Raw genomic sequence first — 7,870 nt, 5'->3', positions numbered from 1 at the left:
GTACAGCCAGAAGAGGACCGGCCACCCCTCAGAGCCTGGTTCCTCTCTACCCAGTACAGCCAGAAGAGGACTGGCCACCCCACATAGCCTGGTTCCTCTCTACCCAGTACAGCCAGAAGAGGACTGGCCACCCCTCAGAGCCTGGTTCCTCTCTACCCAGTACAGCCAGAAGAGGACCGGCCACCCCTCAGAGCCTGGTTCCTCTCTACCCAGTACAGCCAGAAGAGGACCGGCCACCCCTCAGAGCCTGGTTCCTCTCTACCCAGTACAGCCAGAAGAGGACTGGTCACCCCACATAGCCTGGTTCCTCTCTAGGTTTCTTCCTAGGTTTTTGCCTTTCTAGGGAGGTTTTCCTAGCCACCGTGCTTCTACACCTGCATTGCTTGCTGTTTGGGGTTTTAGGCTGGTTTTCTGTACAGCACTTTGAGATATCAGCTGATGTAAGAAGGGCTTTATAAATACATTTGATTGATTGATTGATCATCTTAAGTTTGTACATTGCAAATTTCAATTTTCCTTCAATATTTTTACACATATTTTAATATACATTTTATCACGATTATTTAAATATTATGGTTACGATCCCAACATTGGGACATGCATAGGATCTCGAGGAACTCCTACCCTAAGCCTTCTAGAGGAACTCCTACCCTAAGCCTCATAAAAGCTACCAAAGTGTTGTTGCTCAACCTTAACATGTGATCGCAATACAACAGAACATGAACCGGATTGACATTTACTATCTCTCTCTCCATCTCTTCCTAGCTCCATCTCTCTGTCTCCCTCCCTCTCTCCATCTCTCTGTCTCCCTCCCTCTCTCCATCTCTCTGTCTCTCTCCCTCTCTCCATCTCTCTCTCTCTCTCCCTCTCTCCATCTCTCTGTCTCCCTCCCTCTCTCCATCTCTCTGTCTCTCTCCCTCTCTCCATCTCTCTGTCTCTCTCCCTCTCTCCATCTCTCTGTCTCTCTCCCTCTCTCCATCTCTCTGTCTCCCTCCCTCTCTCCATCTTTCTGTCTCCCTCCCTCTCTCCATCTCTCTGTCTCCCTCCCTCGCTCCATCTTTCTGCCTTGCTCCCTCTCTCCATCTCTCTGTCTCCCTCCCTCTCTCCATCTCTCTGTCTCCCTCCCTCGCTCCATCTTTCTGCCTTGCTCCCTCTCTCCATCTCTCTGTCTCCCTCCCTCTCTCCATCTCTCTGTCTCCCTCCATCTCTCCATCTCTCTGTCTCCCTCCCTCTCTCCATCTCTCTGTCTCCCTCCCTCCCTCTCTCCATCTCTCTGTCTCCCTCCCTCTCTCCATCTCTCTGTCTCCCTCCCTCTCTCCATCTCTCTGTCTCCCTCTCTCCATCTTTCTAGCTCTCTCCCTCTGTTTCTATCTCTCTCTCCATCTCACAATCTCTCTGTCTCCCTCACATGCTCCATCTTTCTATCTCTCCCCCTCTGTTTCCTCCTCTCTCTCTCTCCATCTCTCCGTCTCCTTCTGTCTCCCTTTCTTGCTCCTTCTCTTTCTCCTGGAGGACCAGGCTGAAAAATGAGAACTGAAACAGTCCCCCCCCCCTTTTTAAATAACACAATGAATAACCAATTGTAAATGACACGAGGGAGACGTGACCTGGAATCTGTGAATTATTGATTGTTGGTTACTGTGGCAGAGCGGCAGTAATTACCTCAGTAATGTGACTCCATCACATTTAAACATTTATATTGCTTATCTTTCTCCCTAACCTCTGGCGACGCTTTTCTCATTATACTAATCAAATTGGGGAATGGGAGAGTAATTATTTTTATTCTTCAATTAGAAACTAGTGCTGACATCCATATTACAACTGGCTTTCTAATATACTGTTCCTGGCTGGGTCGGAAATATACCTGATCTGATATATACCTGGTTTTAAATATACCTGTCTCTGAACTATACCTGATCTGATAAATACCTGGTTTTAAATATACCTGTCTCTGAACTATACCTGATCTGATATATACCTGGTTTTAAATATACCTGATCTGATATATACCTGGTTTTAAATATACCTGCCTCTGAACTATACCTGATCTGAACTATACCTGGTTTTAAATATACCTGGGTCGGAACTATACCTGATCTGATATATACCTGGTTTTAAATATACCTGATCTGATATATACCTGGTTTTAAATATACCTGGGTCTGAACTATACCTGATCTGATATATACCTGGTTTTAAATATACCTGCCTCTGAACTATACCTGATCTGATATATACCTGGTTTTAAATATACCTGCCTCTGAACTATACCTGATCTGATATATACCTGGTTTTAAATATACCTGCCTCTGAACTATACCTGATCTGATACATACCTGGTTTTAAATATACCTGATCTGATATATACCTGGTTTTAAATATACCTGGGTCTGAACTATACCTGATCTGATATATACCTGTGTCACGCCTGCTCCCGCTCCCCCTCCCTGGCACTCGCCAGGCTGCCCATCATTATGCACACCTGTCACCTTCGTTACGAGAATCAGCGCCCCATTGGACTCACCTGGACTCCTTCACGTTTTGATTGCCTTACCTATATCTGTCTGTTCCTCTGTTTCATCTCCGTGTCAGCATTGATGTTGTTACGTTTTCTCCAGTTTCTTGTCTATTATCCATGAAATGTTCACTCCCCGTACTTGCTTCTCGTCTCCCAGCGTCGGTCCTTACAAAATGCTGACACCACAATTTGAAGCATCAGGGAGGTCTTGTTTTTTGTTATTGTTGGTGACATCGGGTCCGGGTGCCGCTGCCAAAGTAACTGGGGGTGCCTCAGCTGGCTCGTCAGGCTTCCACGCCTCAGCTGGCTCGTCAGGCTTCCACGCCTCAGCTGGCTCGTCAGGCTTCCACGCCTTAGCTGGCATGAGAGGTTTCCTTACCTCAGCTGGCTCATCAGGCTTCAACACCTTAGCTGGCACGAGAGGTTTCCTTGCCTCAGCTGGCTCGTCAGGCTTCCACGCCTTAGCTGGCACGAGAGGTTTCCTTACCTCAGCTGGCTCGTCAGGCTTCCACGCCTTAGCTGGCACGAGAGGTTTCCTTGCCTCAGCTGGCTCGTCAGGCTTCCACGCCTTAGCTGGCACGAGAGGTTTCCTTGCCTCAGCTGGCTCGTCAGGTTTCCACGCCTTAGCTGGCACGAGAGGTTTCCTTGCCTCAGTCGGCTCGTCAGGTTTCCTTGCCTCAGTCGGCTCGTCAGGCTTCCACGCCTCAGCTGGCACGAGATGTTTCCTTACCTCAGCTGGCTCGTCAGGCTTCCACGCCTTAGCTGGCACGAGGGGTTTCCTTGTCTCAGTCGGCTCGTCAGGTTTCCTTGCCTCAGTCGGCTCGTCAGGCTTCCACGCCTCAGCTGGCACGAGAGGTTTCCTTACCTCAGCTGGCTCGTCAGGCTTCCACGCCTTAGCTGGCTCAAGAGGTTTCCTTGCCTCGGCTGGCTCGTCAGGCTCCAGCGCCTCAGCCGGCTCGTCAGGCTCCAGCGCCTCAGTCGGCTTGTCAGGCTCCAGCGCCTCAGCCGGCCCATCAGGCTCGCCCAGGTGGGACGCTGGGTGGCGCCCCTACAGGGGGGGGGGGGGGGGGGGGGGGGTACTGTCATGCCTTCTCACCCTCCCTGGTGCCAGAGGGTGCCAGGCTGCCCATCATTATGCACACCTGTCACCTTTGTTACGCAGCGTTTCATTGGACTCACCTGGACTCCTTCACGTTTTGATTGCCTTCCTTATATCTGTCTGTTCCTCAGTTTCATCCCCGTGTCTGCATTGATGTCGTTACGTTTTCCCCTGTGCAGACGCTGTCCTTGTTTCTTGTCTATTAGCCATTAAATGTTCACTCCCTGTACTGGCTTCTCGTCTCCCAGCGTCGGTCCTTACAACCTGGTTTTAAATACACCCGGGTCTGAACTATACCTGATCTGATATATACCTGGTTTTAAATATACCTGATCTGATATATACCTGGTTTTAAATATACCTGATCTCATATATACCTTATAAATATACCTGGGTCAGAAATAATACCTTAAATCACAAGTCACCATTCTCTCTTGTTTGGTCCTGGTTGGTCTTGGTTGGTCCTGGTTGGTCTTGTTTGGTCTTGTTTGGTCCTGGTTCGTCCTGGTTGGTCCTGGTTGGTCCTGGTTGGTCTTGGTTGGTCCTGGTTGGTCCTGGTTGGTCCTGGTTGGTCCTGTGGAACTGAGAATCTCTGGACCAGGTGGGAATTCAATTCCATCTGATCAGAACAGGAGAAACTCTGGTAATTTCCTTCATAAAATGTAAAGAAATAAATCAAAAGAGAGTGATAATATAGTAGAGCCCAGACAGTCTGCTTATCTTGACAAACTTTATTGATTGTTATTGTTAAGTGGAAGAACCATAGTGCATGCACATACAAGGACAGGGGAGGGGGTATCTCATCACAACACCTATGGAAGCAGAGGATGTAGAGGGTAGGGAAAGAGACACGCGGTGGTGTAGCCAGGATACGTGTTGCCATGCCCACTGATGGTTCAGCAAACACAGGGCAGGGTCTTAACCCCCAGAACCTGCAGGATGGTGCTAAACCCCACAACCTGCCAACAGGATGGGGCTTAACCCCCAGAACCTGCAGGATGGTGCTAAACCCCACAACCTGCCAACAGGATGGGGCTTAACCCCCAGAACCTGCAGGATGGTGCTAAATCCCATAACCTGCAGACAGAACGGGACTTAACCCCCAGAATCTGCAGGATGGGGCTAAACCCCACAACCTGCCAACAGAATGGGACTTATCCCCAGAACCTGCAGTATGGTGCTAAATCCCACAACTTGCCAACAGGATGGGACTTATCCCCAGAACCTGCAGTATGGTGCTAAACCCCACAACCTGCAGACAGAATGGGACTTAACCCCAGAACCTGCAGTATGGTGCTAAACCCCACAACCTGCCAACAGGATGGGACTTAACCCCCAGAACCTGCAGGATGGTGCTAAACCCCACAACCTGCCAACAGGATGGGACTTAACCCCAGAACCTGCAGGATGGTGCTAAACCCCAGAACCTGCATGATGGTACTAAATCCCACAACCTGCAGGATGGTGCTAAACCCCAGAACCTGCAGGATGGTGCTAAACCCCACAACCTGCAGGATGGTGCTAAACCCCACAACCTGCAGGATGGTGCTAAACCCCAGAACCTGCAGGATGGTGCTAAACCCCAGAACCTGCAGGATGGTGCTAAACCCCAGAACCTGCAGGATGGTGCTAAACCCCACAACCTGCAGGATGGTGCTAAACCCCACAACCTGCAGATGCCACTGCCTTTTGCATTTCTGAATATTTGTTATTCTTCTTATAAATACAAAACGGAGACAAACACCTCTGATCAGGTTCATATGTAAACAAGGTGTAGGAAGAAAGGAGGGAGGAAAGGAGGGAGGATAGGAGGGAGGAAAGGAGGGAGGGAGGGGGGAGGGAGGGAGGGAGGAGGAAAGGAGGGAGGAAAGGAGGGAGGAAAGGAGGGAGGATAGGAGGGAGGAAAGGAGAGAGGGAGGGGGGAGGAAAGGAGGGAGGGGGGAGGAAAGGAGGGAGGAAAGGAGAGAGGAAGGAGGGAGGGAAGGAAAGGAGGAAAGGAGGGAGGGAGGGGGGAGGGAGGGGGGAGGAAAGGAGGGAGGAAAGGAGGGAGGGATGGGGAGGGAGGGAGGGGGAGGAAAGGAGGGAGGGAGGGGGGAGGGAGGGGGGAGGAAAGGAGGGAGGAAAGGAGGGAGGGATGGGGAGGGAGGGAGGGGGAGGAAAGGAGGGAGGGGGGAGGAAAGGAGGGAGGAAAGGAGGGAGGGGAGTGAAAGTAGGGAGGAAAGTAGGGAGGAAAGTAGGGAGGAAAAGAGGGAGGAAAGGAGGGAGGAAAGGAGGGAGGGTGGGAGGAAAGGAGGGAGGGAGGATATCAGGAAGAAAAGAGGGGTGTAAGGAAGTATTTAGCTACGTGAGGTGAACTGGGCGTTTCCTCTCGCCGCCCCTGGAGCACTTTAAATCAACAACAGCTTCATTTTTCATATTTACATAAACGTCATCTTTTTTTTTTCACAAGTCATATATATTTCTAATTAATCAAACCGTTTTTTTTTTTCAAAGTGGTAAAGGCTGAGTTCTAGAAAATAACATTACAAAGGAGGTCACATTACAAATGATATCAAAACCCAAATGAAAGACAAGTCAATGTAAACATAAAAAGCCTAACAAACATCAGCAGCGTACAGGACACTGACATGTTCTACAGCCTAGTAGTAGTGAAGACCGTGTACAGGCTGTGTGTCTGTCGGTAAGATAGTACAGCCGACCCCCCCCCAAAAAATACCATGATAGTATGTACATTATGATTGCATTACTTGTAGTGTGTCATGATCCATCTGGATATGACGACTCCATAAAGACAACCAGAAAAGCTTTTTTCCCAAACCGTTGGTGTTGTAGCCTACAACTAAAACATGACAGTTGTGTATTTTGTGTTTTAAGAGAACACCTTCGTTGCACAGCTCAAACGTCTCCATTAATACATTGTTGGTTTATATATTTATATATATATATATTTTGTTTGTTCAGTTTTCATCGGGTACAAATAATCATAGTCTTATAATTTCTGGAGAGAAAAAAACAAACGAAACACAGAAGGTAAAATAGAGAAGGTAAATATAGACATTTTTTAAATATTTTTTAAATCTCTCCCATAATATAAAAGTCAGCAACTATATCAATAGATATACTGTAATTTCTATAAAAACAACATCTGTACCAGTATCATTATTATTACCATGGGATAACCTATATCTATAAAAACAACATCTGTACCAGTATCATTATTATTACCATGGGATAACCTATATCTATAAAAACAACATCTGTACCAGTATCATGATTATTACCATGGGATAACCTATATCTATAAAAACAACATCTGTACCAGTATCATTATTATTACCATGGGATAACCTATATCTATAAAGGTTTTTGACTAAAGGGACTAGATGATGGTTTCAACAGTAAACCCTCCATGGAGAAAAAGACCGCATGCCTCCCAAATGGCACCCTATTCCCTATATAGTGCACTACTTTGAACAGGGCCCTATGGCACCCTATTCCCTATATAGTGCACTACTTTGAACAGGGCCCTATGGCACCCTATTCCCTACATAGTGCACTACTTTGACCAGGGCCCTATGGCACCCTATTCCCTATATAGTGCACTACTCTAGACCCGAGCCTAATTGCCTATATAGTGCACTACGTTGAACAGGGCCCTATAGCACCCTATTCCCTATATGGTGCACAACTTTGACCAGAGGCATATAGGGCCCTATATAGGGAATAGGGTGCCATAGGGCCCTGTCCAAAGCAGTGCACTATATAGGGAATAGGGTGCCATAGGGCCCTGTCCAAAGCAGTGCACTATATAGGGAATAGGGTGCCATAGGGCCCTGTTCAAAGCAGTGCACTATATATAGGGAATAGGGTGTCATAGGGCCCTGTCCAAAGCAGTGCACTATATATAGGGAATAGGGTGCCATAGGGCCCTGTTCAAAGTAGTGCACTATGTAGGGAATAGGGGTCCGTTTGGGAAGCAGCCTCTCTGTTCTCTAACCATAACAGGTTATTCTCTGACTGCCACACAGATGGAAACCCCCAGGAACATCTGAACCTTTGGCTCTGAGTGATAAACGATGACAATCACAACCATCATGATCTAATCCACACATCAACGTCCTCCCTGTTTAGCACGCTGCCGACTACGCATCATCCACACACAACTACTCCCCTCCATCTCTCTCTATCCCATCACCTGGTCTAATAATGACACAGTACTGTGTTGTGGGTTTATAGTACCCCATTTTACCCCC

The 7,870-nt window shown here is 48.0% G+C and overlaps 1 long non-coding RNA gene across 1 annotated transcript; it reads right to left on the bottom strand.

Moving 5' to 3' along the window:
- Positions 1-4,333: 4,333 nt before the first annotated feature.
- Positions 4,334-5,454, bottom strand: LOC109877404 (uncharacterized). Its single transcript, XR_002253200.2, has 2 exons — positions 4,609-5,454; positions 4,334-4,549 (listed from the first exon to the last, which is right to left on the bottom strand). It is a non-coding gene; the product is annotated as an uncharacterized LOC109877404 (long non-coding RNA).
- Positions 5,455-7,870: the final 2,416 nt, after the last annotated feature.

This window comes from Oncorhynchus kisutch, unplaced genomic scaffold (genome assembly GCF_002021735.2).
Source record: "Oncorhynchus kisutch isolate 150728-3 unplaced genomic scaffold, Okis_V2 scaffold809, whole genome shotgun sequence".
Taxonomy (NCBI): Eukaryota; Metazoa; Chordata; class Actinopteri; order Salmoniformes; family Salmonidae; genus Oncorhynchus; species Oncorhynchus kisutch.
The sequence above is the reverse complement of the archived record's forward strand: the minus strand, read 5'-3'. Positions and strand labels throughout refer to the sequence as shown.